This window comes from Bos javanicus, chromosome 19 (genome assembly GCF_032452875.1).
Source record: "Bos javanicus breed banteng chromosome 19, ARS-OSU_banteng_1.0, whole genome shotgun sequence".
Lineage (NCBI taxonomy): Eukaryota > Metazoa > Chordata > Mammalia > Artiodactyla > Bovidae > Bos > Bos javanicus.
In genome coordinates, this window is record NC_083886.1 from 1,172,551 (window position 1) to 1,185,690 (window position 13,140).

The window sequence follows — 13,140 nt, forward strand, 5'->3', positions numbered from 1 at the left end:
CTGGAGCTATGAACATGAACATTGAATTCTCTAGAAAGTATATTAAAAGTTATCAAAATGCCTAAAATATGTGAATACTAAATAATTAAATAAATAATAATTGTTCTGAGTTTTTCTGTTTATGTCAATGATCTGAAAAATTTCTTACACTCTAACAAAATTTACTATAAGAACAATACTATTTATCAATGTAAATCATCAATTTATTGGCATCATGAACATTCTAAGTGACTTTCCTCTTTAGCAAATTCCTCATGGCAACTTTCACCTCTGCATTTCTCACTGATAGGATTTAACATGGGATGCAGGATTGCATAGAACACGGTCTCCCACTTGTCTGCAGGGTAAGTGGCCACAGGACGTATATGGGTGAATATACAAGGGACAAAAAAGAGCACCACTACTGTAAAGTGGGAGCCACATGTAGAGAGGGCCTTGTGTAATCTTTCAGAGCCATGGGACTTCAGGGAGCTCAGGATGATTGTGTAGGAGGTAAGCAGTAGGAAAATGAGCAAGGTCATGCCCCCTGTGTTAGCTGCCACCACGAGTCCAAACGTGTAGGTGTGGCTACAGGCAAGTTTTAATAATGAGAAGAAATCACACATAAAGTGACCAATGGCATTTGAGCCACAGTCTACCATGAAAAGAATCTGCACAGTGGCATGCAGGATATCCCCGATCCAGGCCACCACCACCAGGAGCTGGCAGAGCCCCTGTTGCCTGATGGTCGTGTAGTGCAGAGGCTTTCAGATGGCCACGTAGTGGTCATAGGCCATGACAATGAGGACAATAACCTCTACTCCTCCCAGGAAGTACTCCAGAAAGAGCTGACTCAGGCAGCCACCCCAGGACATGGTTCTCCTCTGGTGCAGCAGGTCAGTGATCAATTTGGGTGTGCTCACACAGGTGAAGAAGTCATCTAAGAAGGACAAGTGAGTGAGAAAGAAGTACATGGGAACTCAAAATGTGGGGCTGAGGGAGATGGTGATGACTATGAGGAGGGTGGCAAGCACAATGAATAGGGACATGGGCAAAAGGACAACAAAGAGTATTTTCTGCAGTTGTGGATTCTGAGTAAGTCCCAAGAGAAGAAATTTAGTCATGTTGTTGGGAGATGTGAGGAGCTCCATTTAAGAAGCAATATGTTCTTGGGTCCTGAATTACCTACAAAGGAATTGAAAATTTTACTTATTAATCATGATAGCATGATAGTCTGAATTTCTTAGAACAAAAACAAAGCAGTCACTGGAACTGTGGAGCATGTCCTTGGCACTTTGCCCCAGTCCTTGTTTCATGACTTTCTTATTTTCTCTGTGATGCTTTCCATCTCTTCAGACACCTTGTACTTGTAACCTGTAAATTACCTATAGGGAAACACATGATCTGTAGTTCACTGTGAAAACACTGGGCTATCTCCATGAGATCTGGATTCTCATTCTGGTTCCAGCTCCATGTGCCTCTGCTTAGTATCTCAGTGCCCTGTGTTTCTAAGCCCTCCTCTGTCAGGTTACAGCTTGCATTTAACTCTTAGGTGTGCGTCTTGTATCTTGTAAGGTGACAGGTGCCACACACAGGTAAGAGTTACTTCTTTTTTCATGAGAATTTACATTTGAACCCTCAGCTCTAACTGGAAAGAAAGACACAGTCAATAAAATTTATCATAAGCAGAGGGTTTCGGGAAATATGCAGAATTCACTGGTGAATCCACCTGGTAGCAATCAAAATACATAAACTATTCAACTGTGTTTTCTCACTAACCATGGTGCCTGACATGATGTCTGCTGTGTCTGAAATCTATTAGATGATAAGTGAATGCTTGGTGAATTGTCATTCAATATGGGTAAGAATATGCCTTATTCCTCAGACCATAAACCTAGGAGGAGTTCGTGCGTTCTTTTATTCTTCTCTGTTTATTATTGCTCTCTACTTTATAAGAGACAAAATAAATATTTGAAAGGGAAGTTGGGAAGTTTAACAGTTTCTGATGGATCTTATGGGGTAAATATGAAAATATTTAATTGCCTTTAGGAAAAAGTATGTTACTGAGTGTTTTTCCTTTCAAGATAACTATAGTGTTTGTTAATTGATATTTACTATTCTTCAAAATTATGTTTCACATTGAATTCAACATAGTTGTATTCAATTAATATATAGCTTCCAAAAAATTGGATAAAAAATAACTATTGCACAGTTTTTCAGTAAAAAAAGATCTTTAAACTAGAGGAAATCCTTATTTAAAAAGTTCTAAAAATGCAAAGTTAATATGGAGAACAGAAAGTTTTTAAGGTAATGTACAAAGATAGGTAACTATACGTTTATACAGATGTACACAGATTAACACAAGCACAAATAAAATCTACTGTTATGTTAGTTACCTATTACAACTTTACTCATTCAAAAATATTTATTGGACACTTACCCTATATATGAATGTGTATCTGTGTATGATGCTGCTGCTGCTAAGTCACTTCAGTCGTGTCTGACTCTGTGCGACCCCATAGATGGCAGCCCACCAGGCTCCCCCGTCCCTGGGATTCTCCAGGAAAGAACACTGGAGTGGGTTGTCATTTCCTTCTTCAATGCATGAAAGTGAAAAGTGAAAGTGAAGTCACTCAGTCGTGTCCGACTCCTAGTGACCTCATGGACTTCAGCCTACCAGGCTCTTCTGTCCATGGGATTCTCCAGACAAGAGTACTGGAGTGGGGTGCCATTGCCTTCTCCGGTATCTGTGTATACAATTCAGGAAAAGTGCCCCTGTTAAATACCCTTAAGAACTGCAAGTTCATTCCCAAACAACATCAAGGCACCCATCCATGAAGGAATCTTTCCACTCTTTTATGTGTCTGCTGCATGCATACTCAAGCCTTCTCCAATTTTCCCATGGTATCCATCTTCCATAATTCCTGGTTACAGGTGATTGGATTACTAAGAGAATGAGAAATTTGGGGACATACATTTCCCAAACAAAATGGAAAACTAAGCATAAATATAATAAAATGTGCTCTGCCAAAATATGTTTTTCCTTTAAAAAACTGAAAATAGAACTGCCATATGACCCAGCAATCCCACTGCTGGGCATACACACCAAGGAAACCAGAATTGAAAGAGATACATGTACCCCAATGTTCATCGCAGCACTGTTTATAATAGCCAGGACATGGAAGCAACCTAGATGTCCATCAGCAGACAAATGGATAAGAAAGATGTGGTACATATATACAATGGAGTATTACTTAGCCATTAAAAAGAATACCTTTAAATCAGTTCTAATAAAGTGTATGAAACTGGGGCCTATTATACAGAGTGAAGTAAGCCAGAAAGAAAAACACCAATACAGTATACTAACGCATATATATGAAATTTAGAAAGATAGTAAAAATAACCCTGTGTGTGAGACAGCAAGAGAGACACAGATGTATAGAACAGTCTTTTGGACTCTGTGGGAGAGGGTGAGGGTGAGATGATTTGGGAGAATGGCATTGAAACATGTAAATTATCCTATGTGAAATAAATCACCAGTCCAGGTTTGATTCATGATAAAGGGTGCTCGGGGCAGGAGCACTGGGATGACCCAGAAGGATAGGATGGGGAGGGAGGTGGGAGGGGGGTTCAGGATGGGAACACATGTACACTCATGGAGGATTCATGTCAATGTATGGCAAAACCAATACAATATTGTAAAGTAAATAATAATAATAAATTTTAAAAAATTAAAGATAAATGAATAAAGAGTTTAGTTTTTAGTTACCAAAATAACCACAGCATTGTAAGTCAACTATACTTCAATAAAAATTGATGTCAAACTGGAAATTATAATTATGAGGAAAAAAAATGAGCTTTATTTCATTTTCTTATTCTAAGATATGATATACCAATAGATCAGAAAAGGGTATGGTGTACATAAGGTAAGAATTAGACATAAGTAATATAATAACATTATTTTAGAAATAACTGTGAAGAAATAGAAATTACTGTTTTCAAATAATAAATGCTGGAGAGGATGTGGAGAAAAGGGAACCCTCTTACACTGTTGGTGGGAATGCAAACTAGTACAGCCACTATGGAGAACAGTGTGGAGATTCCTTAAAAAACTGGAAATAGAACTGCCTTATGATCCAGCAATCCCACTGCTGGGTATACACACTGAGGAAACCAGAAGGGAAAGAGACACGTGTACCCCAATGTTCATCGCAGCACTGTTTATAATAGCCAGGACATGGAAGCAACCTAGATGTCCATCAGCAGATGAATGGATAAGAAAGCTGTGGTACATATACACAATGGAGAATTACTCAGCCATTAAAAAGAATACATTTGAATCAGTTCTAATGAGGTGGATGAAACTGGAGCCTATTATATAGAGTGAAGTAAGCCAGAAGGAAAAACACCAATACAGTATACTAACGCATATATATGGAATTTAGAAAGATGGTAACGATAACCCTGTATACGAGACAGCAAAAGAGACACTGATGTATAGAACAGGCTTATGGACTCTGTGGGAGAGGGAGAGGGTGGGAAGATTTGGGAGAATGGTATTGAAACATGTGAAATGTCATGTATGAAACGAGATGCCAGTCCAGGTTCAATGCACGATGCTGGATGCTTGGGGCTGGTGCACTGGGACGACCCAGAGGGATGGTATGGGGAGGGAGGAGGGAGAAGGGTTCAGGATTGGGAACACATGAGAAATAAAGGAATAAAAAAATTTAAAAAAAATAAAAATAATAAAAAAATAAAAAAAAGAAATTACTGTTTTCATTTTTCTTTGGCTCCATACTACTATTTATAGAAATAAGCTCTAATGGAAAATATTTTTAAAGGAGAAAAATCATTATTTACAAATGTGTCCAACATAATTATTAAGAGCTGTGGAAAATTTAGAAACAACAAGGAATGTTGAACACTAGAGAAATTTATCATTGGAATACAGGCATCTCCTTAAATAATGCGTAATTTTTAACAGAGGTATTTTTAAAATTGTGCTATATCAAAGAAACTCCTTAGGCTGTAATATAAATTTTAGCAAATTTGGATGAAACTTTGAATTATTCATTTATTATGATATAATTCTAACTAATATTATTTTTCTTCTCAGTAATTTAAGTATATATCAAAAAGGAAAAAAGTTCCCAAAATATTTCTACTTCTAAATTGGTAATATTGTAGTTGAATCCATCTTTCTTAAATGTTATATATGCTGAAAAAGATGCACACTAATGTAGGAAAGATAAGGATGAAGGATGATAATATGATTTGTAAGATACATTGAAATCTGAGAGTCTATGATTATATGCTTTCAATTTAATCTATAAACATGTCTGACATAGGTCCATGGCCAGGCCCCAGGCAGGTGTCAGTTCACCAATAAAGAGGCAACGATGTAAGATTTAAATCTGCCATCTAGCTCAGGTACAGTGAATGTCTTTGTTGACTTTTAAGTGGTACCTTTGGAGGAACCTTAAAATAGCCACATGTCCTGTTTGTTGGTACATCCTCTAAAGCTTCTCAGTTGTGGCTAGTAGAACCTCAGGGGTATTTCACCATATTAGCAGACTTGGCCAGCAAATCAGTTGTTTCCTAAAATTACCTAAACAGCAGAGGAGAACTTTCTTTATTATGCATCTTTAATTTTGACCTCCTTCTTGAGTTTACATGAAGACAGAACACTATGAAAAGAGGGGAAAAAAAAGAAACATTAATTTCTTATGAATTCAGGTATGTGAAAACATATGAATTTATTATGATGTCTGAGTATTTAGTATTGTGTAAACTAAACATTTAGGTGGATAAATAATTGATATTTCAACTTTATTATAGTTATTTGTGGTTTAACTTACATATGAAAATCATGATTTTAACATATTGCTTTCATATACATTAAGTAGTAACTATGAGTCATTATATTAATGGCACTTCAAACAAGATGAAATTCACAGTACTTCTTAAAGTAGTTGTTTATTATGCCAGTTCTAGAATTAGATAAGCATGATAATTATGAAAGCAATTACATTATTCACCTGTACATAGAGATGGTACTGGCACCCCACTCCAGTACTCTTGCCTAGAAAATTCCATGGATGGAGGAACCTGGTAGGCTGCAGTCCATGGGGTCACGAAGAGTCGGACACGACTGAACGACTTCATTTTCACTTTTCACTTTCATGCATTGGAGAAGGAAATGACAACACACTCCAGTGTTCTTGCCTGGAGAATCCCAGGGACGGGGGAGCCTGGTGAGCTGCCGTCTATGGGGTCTCACAGAGTTGGACACGACTGAAGCGACTTAGCAGCAGCAGCTGCTGCAGAGATGGTAAAATGTGCTTATTTCAGCCACTTTCATTGAATAATATTCATATGGAATTTTAAAATAACAGACAATATTATTCACAATTTTTAACAAGAAAATTAAAAAAAATGAAATAAGAATGTCATTTGCTAAGGAGAAGAAGCCAGGTCACTAAGTCCTAGGCCAAGAACTGATCTTTAAGTTATTGTTTTGCAACTAAAGAAGAATGACACATACATTGCCACCAACTGTAAAGCCCATTACAATTATCTACTAAAATAAATAAATATCAATATTGAAATTATTTTATAAATAAATGTTATTCAATTCAACTCCGAAATATTCCTATATAGAACCACACTCGCACACCATGTTCAGATAGTCTGAATGAAACATTAAAACTATCTAAGGCTTCCCAGGTGGCTCAGTCATAAAGAATCTGCCTGCAATGCAGGAGCTGCAGGAGACAGCAGAGCTTTTCTATCCCTGGATAAGGAAGATGCCCTGGAGGAGGAAATGCCTATCCATTCCAGTATTCCTGCTGGGATACTCCCATGGACAGAGAAGCCTGGCAGGCTATAGTCTATGGAATCTGAACACTGAAGACAGGACTGAGTAACTGAGCACACACACAAAGAAATATAAGAGATACAAATTTTGTTGAAGTATCATTGTAAAAATGTCTTGAACTCTTCTTTCAACTCTGGAATGAAAACTAGTGTCAGATCAAAGAATTAGTGTGGACTGACAAAGTTATCATTCTCAACTTCATAAAAGATGGAAATCCATTTACAATGACTCATTGAGTGGTCATCCAATATCTATCTAATTAACTACAGTGCTGAGTAGAGAGGTTGCTTAAGAACCCCTCAGTTCAGTTCAGTCACTCAGTCATGTCTGACTCTGCTACCCCATGTACCACAGCATGCCAGGCCTCCCTGTCCATCACCAACTCCCAGAGATTACTCAAACTCATGTCCATTGAATCGGTGATGCCATCTAACCATCTCATCCTCTGTCATCTCCTCCTCCTATCTTCAATCTTTCCCAGCACCTTTCCCCTACACCTATCCCCTACCCCTTACATTTTTCCCCTACACCTATCCCATATCCCCTACACCTTTCCCCTACACATATCTAGTCCAACTCCCCAAGCACTAGAGAAGCATACAATGGAAAGAGAACGGAGTTAGGCCTAACTCAATGAAAGCTGATCATAAAATAGTTTTTCACTCAAGAAGTTCCTGGAACTATATTGGTAAACTGTGTTTCCAGAATACAACTCCAAGGACAGAGTGGTTTAAAACATTGGAGAGACAGTAACAAAGATTCCAGACTTAAAGGATAAATCAAAGCTGATTATATGATCTTTATGGTCCTCCATCTTTTTAGTATGTTAAGAAAGTGAAATTTTAATTTAATGATGTTGTTGTGACCATTTGATATCACTTCAAATTTTTCTGCTGCTGCTGCTGCTTAGTTGCTTCAGTCGTGTCTGACTCTGTGCGACCCCATAGATGGCAGCCCACCAGGCTCCCCTGTCCCTGGGATTCTCCAGGCAAGAACACTGGAGTGGGTTGCCATTTCCTTCTCCAATGCATGTAAGTTAAAACTGAAAGTGAAGTCTCTCAGTCGTGTCTGACTCTTAGCAACCTCATGGACTGCGGCCTACCAGGCTTCTCTGTCCATGGGATTTTCCAGGCAAGAGTACTGGAGTGAGGTGTCATTGCCAACAGCTTAAATACTGTACAATTAATTTTCATAATCACTGATAATTTTTCCCAAGAGTACAAAAAGCAAAATATAAATTTAACTATTAGGTATCTTCTTCCTAATTTATATTCCACTAGCAAGGCATACAGCTTTCTGAGAACCAACTGCTTCTATAGGTAGGCACACTATAGAGGTATGTAAATACTATAGAATGCCTTCCAATTTCTAGAAAACAAGAGAGATTCCGATAACATGCTCTCTTTTCTCTTAGATTCTTTGAAATGATTTAGGAAGAGTAAAATTTGAATTTAGAAGAATGATGATCTGAATACAAGCTCTGTCTCTGATAATATGTAGATTATTTAGCTCTTTTGAACTTTATTCCTCCTCATCAGTAAAATGGAATAATCATAATTATACCTACCTTGGAGAATTGCTGTTAGTGTGAGTAAGAAATATAAGAAGGGTTTTATAGTAATAAAATATGAAAAAGTAAAGATGTGATGTGAAGAATCACATGTGAAGAAGACTCACTGGAAAAGACTCATGCTGGGAAAGACTGAAGGCAGAAGAAGGGGACAACAGAGGACGAGATGGTTGGATGACATCACTGATTTGATGGACATGGGTTTGAGTAGGCTCCAGGAGCTGGTGATGGACAGGGAAGCCTGTCATGCTGCAGTCCATAGGGTCACAGAAAATAGGACACAACTGAGTGACTGAACAATAACAATAAATTAATTAATTACACTTTCCTAATTAGACAATGTTAAAAATGGTACATCAGTGTTTCCTTTTGACTGATTTATAATGTCTTACTAGTTCTCCCATTAATCAGTGAACTAAACAAAATATTTTTCTTGTATTTAATTTATATTTTGCGAACATCCTGATTTAAATTAATTCCCCCCCCCCCCCCGGATAATGCAATCCTGCTGTTTTTAGAGAGAAAAGCTAAGACTCATACAAGTATAGATATCCTTAACCTGTGTGGCTTATTTATTTATGTGTTTTCAACTGCCCCGGGTCTTACTTGCTGCACTCAGGCTTTCTCTAGCCATGGCAAGCAGGGGATACTCTTCTTTGCTATGTGATGGGGTTGCCTTCCTTTGGCTTCTCTTGTTGTGGAGCAGGGACATAGGCTTGTGGATTCAGTAGTTGAGCAACTGGGCTCAGTATTTGTGGCCTGCGGGCTTAGTTGCTTCAGGACATGTGGAATCCTCCCCGACCTGGGATTGAACCTGTGTCCCCTACATTGTTAGTCAAACTCTTAAGTATTAAATGTCCAGGGAAGTCTCCCTGTGTATTATTTAACTAATTTTTTTTTCTGTTTTATTTTGTCTGGGGTTTATCTGTATATGGCCTGTTTATAGGAATCTCCTTTAAAACACTGTTTAGAAGTGAAATAAAATGGTCTACTAAGTCTTTCTCATCTGTGCCCATTTTCACATTTTCAAAACTATTATAAGTTCTGAGATGATAAAGTACTAAAGAAATTAAGCCCAAGAAGATGAGGACTTTGAAAATAAAGAAGCTTTCTTTTGAGACCACAGAGAGCTCTTTACTCTTTTATTCCTGTAAAACAAAACAAAGACACATCTAGGAGACAATTCCAAAAACAATATGGCTGCAACTTATGTCAAAGAGTGTTTCTTCTAGATTTTTCTCTAGGAGTATTATAGTGGCCAGTCTTAATTTAGGTCTTTAATCTACTTTAGGTGTATTTTATATATGATGTAAGGGAATGCAGTTGAAGAGGGAATCTTTTTTCCACTGTATATTCCTGTCTCCTGGGGACAAACTTGAACAGCTTAGTGAATATACTCACCCAGTACCATGCTCTGGTATTGCTGTGTGGTCAAATCATGAAATAAATAACTCCAGTTGACCACTGAGTTTGACCAAGCAGCATTTGTGAAAAGAAACATGGCATGTTGTAGCCAGAGAAATTGACTCAACATGTAAAGAATCCTCCTGCAATTCAGGAGACATGAGACAGTCATATTTGATCCCTGGGTCAAGGAGATTCCCTAGAGGAGGAAATGGCAACCCATTCCAGTATTTTTGCCTGGAAAAGTCCATGGACAGAGGAGTCTGGAATGCTACCATCCACAGGGTCACAGAATCAGACACCCAACTGAGTACATGGCACTTCCGTCTGCTTAGACAGTCAGAGAAGCCCTGATTAATAAAGAGTGATGTAATAATGTAAGATGACCTGATGTCCTCTAGGTGCAGCGAGGAGCATTGCAAGTATCCCCACTATCCAGAAAGTTCACATTAACCACTTCACTTTTATGAATAAGAAAAAGGAAGGGGATTTTTTCTTTAAAAAAAAAAAAAAAAACACCTCTGTTACTATTCTATTGTTGTGCTTTCATACAAGTGAAGTGATGTAACTGCAAATTTCAAAAAGAAAAAGCTTGTAGTGCTGAAATATACTGTTACAGATGAGACAAGACTACCACAAGTTTGACACCATCTTCTCAAGAGACAAACTGAATCATTAAGACTGCAGATAATTTTCTTATTTATAGACCTACACATGCCACAGACAACTAAGGCTATTTAAGAACATAGATGGCCATTATAAAAAAATCTACAAGCAATAAATGCTGGATAATGTGTGAAGAAAAGGGAACCCTCTTACACACTGTTGGTGGGAATGCAAATTGACACAGCCACTATGGAGAAGAGTATGGAGATTCCATTAAAAACCAGGAACATTCCCACCAACAGTGTAAGAGGGTTCCCTTTTCTCCACACCCTCTCCAGCATTTATTGCTTGTAGACTTTTGGATCGCATCCATTCTGACTGGTGCAAAATGGTACCTCATTGTGGTTTTGATTTGCATTTCTCTGATAATGAGTGATGTTGAGCATCTTTTCATGTGTTTTATCCATCTGTATGCCTTCTTTGGAGAAATGTCTATTTAGTTATTTGGCCTATTTTTTGATTGGGTCGTTTATTTTTCTGGAATTGAGCTTCAGGTGTTGCATGTATATTTTTGAGATTAGTTGTTTGTCCGTTGCTTCATTTGCTATTATTTTCACCCATTCTGAAGGCTGTGTTTTCACCTTGCTTATAGTTTCCTCTGTTGTGCAGAAGCTTTTAATTTTAATTAGGTCCCATTTGTTACAGCCACTATGGAGAACAGTGTGGAGATTCCTTAAAAAACTGGAAATAGAACTGCCTTATGATCCAGGAATTCCACTGCTGGGCATACACACCGAGGAAACCAGAATGGAAAGAGACATGTGTACCCAAATGTTCATCACAGCACAGTTTATAATAGCCAGGACATGGAAGCAATCTAGATGCCCATCAGCAGATGAATGGATAAGAAAGCAGTAGTACATATACACAATGGAGTATTACACAGCCATTAAAAAGAATACATTTGAATCAGTTCTAATGAGGTGGATGAAACTGGAGCCGATTATACAGAGTGAAGTAAGCCAGAAAGAAAAACATAACGCATATATATGGAATTTAGAAAGATGGCAATGATAACCCTGTATGCAAGACAGGAAAAGAGACACAGATGTATAGAATAGTCTTTTGGACGCTGTGGGAGAGGGAGAGAGTGGGATGATTTGGGAGAATGGCATTGAAATATGTACATTATCATATATGAAACGAATCGCCAGTCCAGGTTCAATGCATGATACTGGATGCTTGGGGCTTGTGCACTGGGATGACCCAGAGGGATGGTATGGGAAAGAGAATGGAGTGGGGTTCAGGATGGGGAACATGTGTATACCCGTGGTGGATTCATATTGATGTATGGCAAAACCAATACAATATTGTAAAGTAATTAACCTCCAATTAAAATAAATAAATTTATATTAAAAATAATAATAATAAATAAAAACTAGGAACTAAACTACCATATGACACAACAATCCCACTATTGGGCATATACCCTAAGAAAACCATAACTGAAAAAGACACATGCACTCCAGGGTTCACTGAGGCACTATGTATAATAGTTAGCACATAGAAACAATCTAGATGTCCATTGATAGATGACTGGATAAGGAAATTGTCATACATACACACAATGGAACATTGCCTAGCTTTAAAATAAATGCATTTGAGTCAGTTTCATCGAGATGGATAAACATAGAGCCTATTAAACCGAGTTAAGTAAGTCAGAAAAAGAAACTCATATATAGTATATTAAAAGATATATATGGAATCTAGAAAGATAGTACTGATGATCCTATTTGCAAAGCAGCAAAAGAGACACAGACATAAACAACAGACTTGTGGTTACAGTGGCAGAAGGGGAGGGCAGGAAGATTTAAAAGAGTAGCACAAAAAAGTACACATTACCATATGTAAAATGGATAGACAGTGGGAGTTTGTTGTATGACCCAGGGAACCCAAAGCCAACGCTCTGTGCCAACCTAGAGGGGTGGGATTGGGACTGAAGTGGGAGGGGGGTTCAGGAAGGAGGGATTCATGTTGTTGTATGGCAAAAAATATCACAATATTATAGACTAATTACTCTTTAATTAAAAATAAAATTCTAAAAAAATAGAGCAAATGAGTAATTCTAAAATTTCTGGCCTATTTTTAGTGGCAAGGAAACAATTAGATTTTGAATTTTTCCTTCCTCATTTTCTTGGTGCCTCACTTTTGACTTTTGTTAAATTCATAGGGGAAAAAAATCAGCTGCAATTCCTTCACTCAACTGCTCCTTCTCAATGGATCTATTGAAAAAATGTCTATCCCTTATTTGCTTTACTACAGGCTATGGAAAAATAGAAGATCTGAGTCAATGTTCTGTGAAGAAAAAACTGATTTCTCCCAAGTAACATGTATGCAGAATTTAGTAAAGTAAATGGAAGACACTGGAGTAAAACATACTCTAAAATCATGAAACTAGGAGATTATAGTTCTTTCCTTTGCCTAATCTGAAGCTATGAACATGAACATTGAAGACTCTAGAAAGTATATTAAAACTTATCAAAATACCTAAAATGTGCCAATGTTAAATAATCAACAAATAGTTTCTGGGCTTTTTTTTTTTTTCTGTCAATGATCCTCAGAACCTTTACTCTCACAATTTACAAGAGGTACAATTCTACCTATGTATATAAATAATCACTTTCTTGGCATCGTGACAAGC

General features: G+C 37.5%; 1 pseudogene; it reads right to left on the minus strand.

The window, feature by feature from the left end:
* Positions 1–223: 223 nt before the first annotated feature.
* On the minus strand, positions 224–1,185 carry LOC133231547 (olfactory receptor 4C13-like; annotated as a pseudogene).
* Between the last annotated feature and the right edge of the window lie 11,955 nt (positions 1,186–13,140).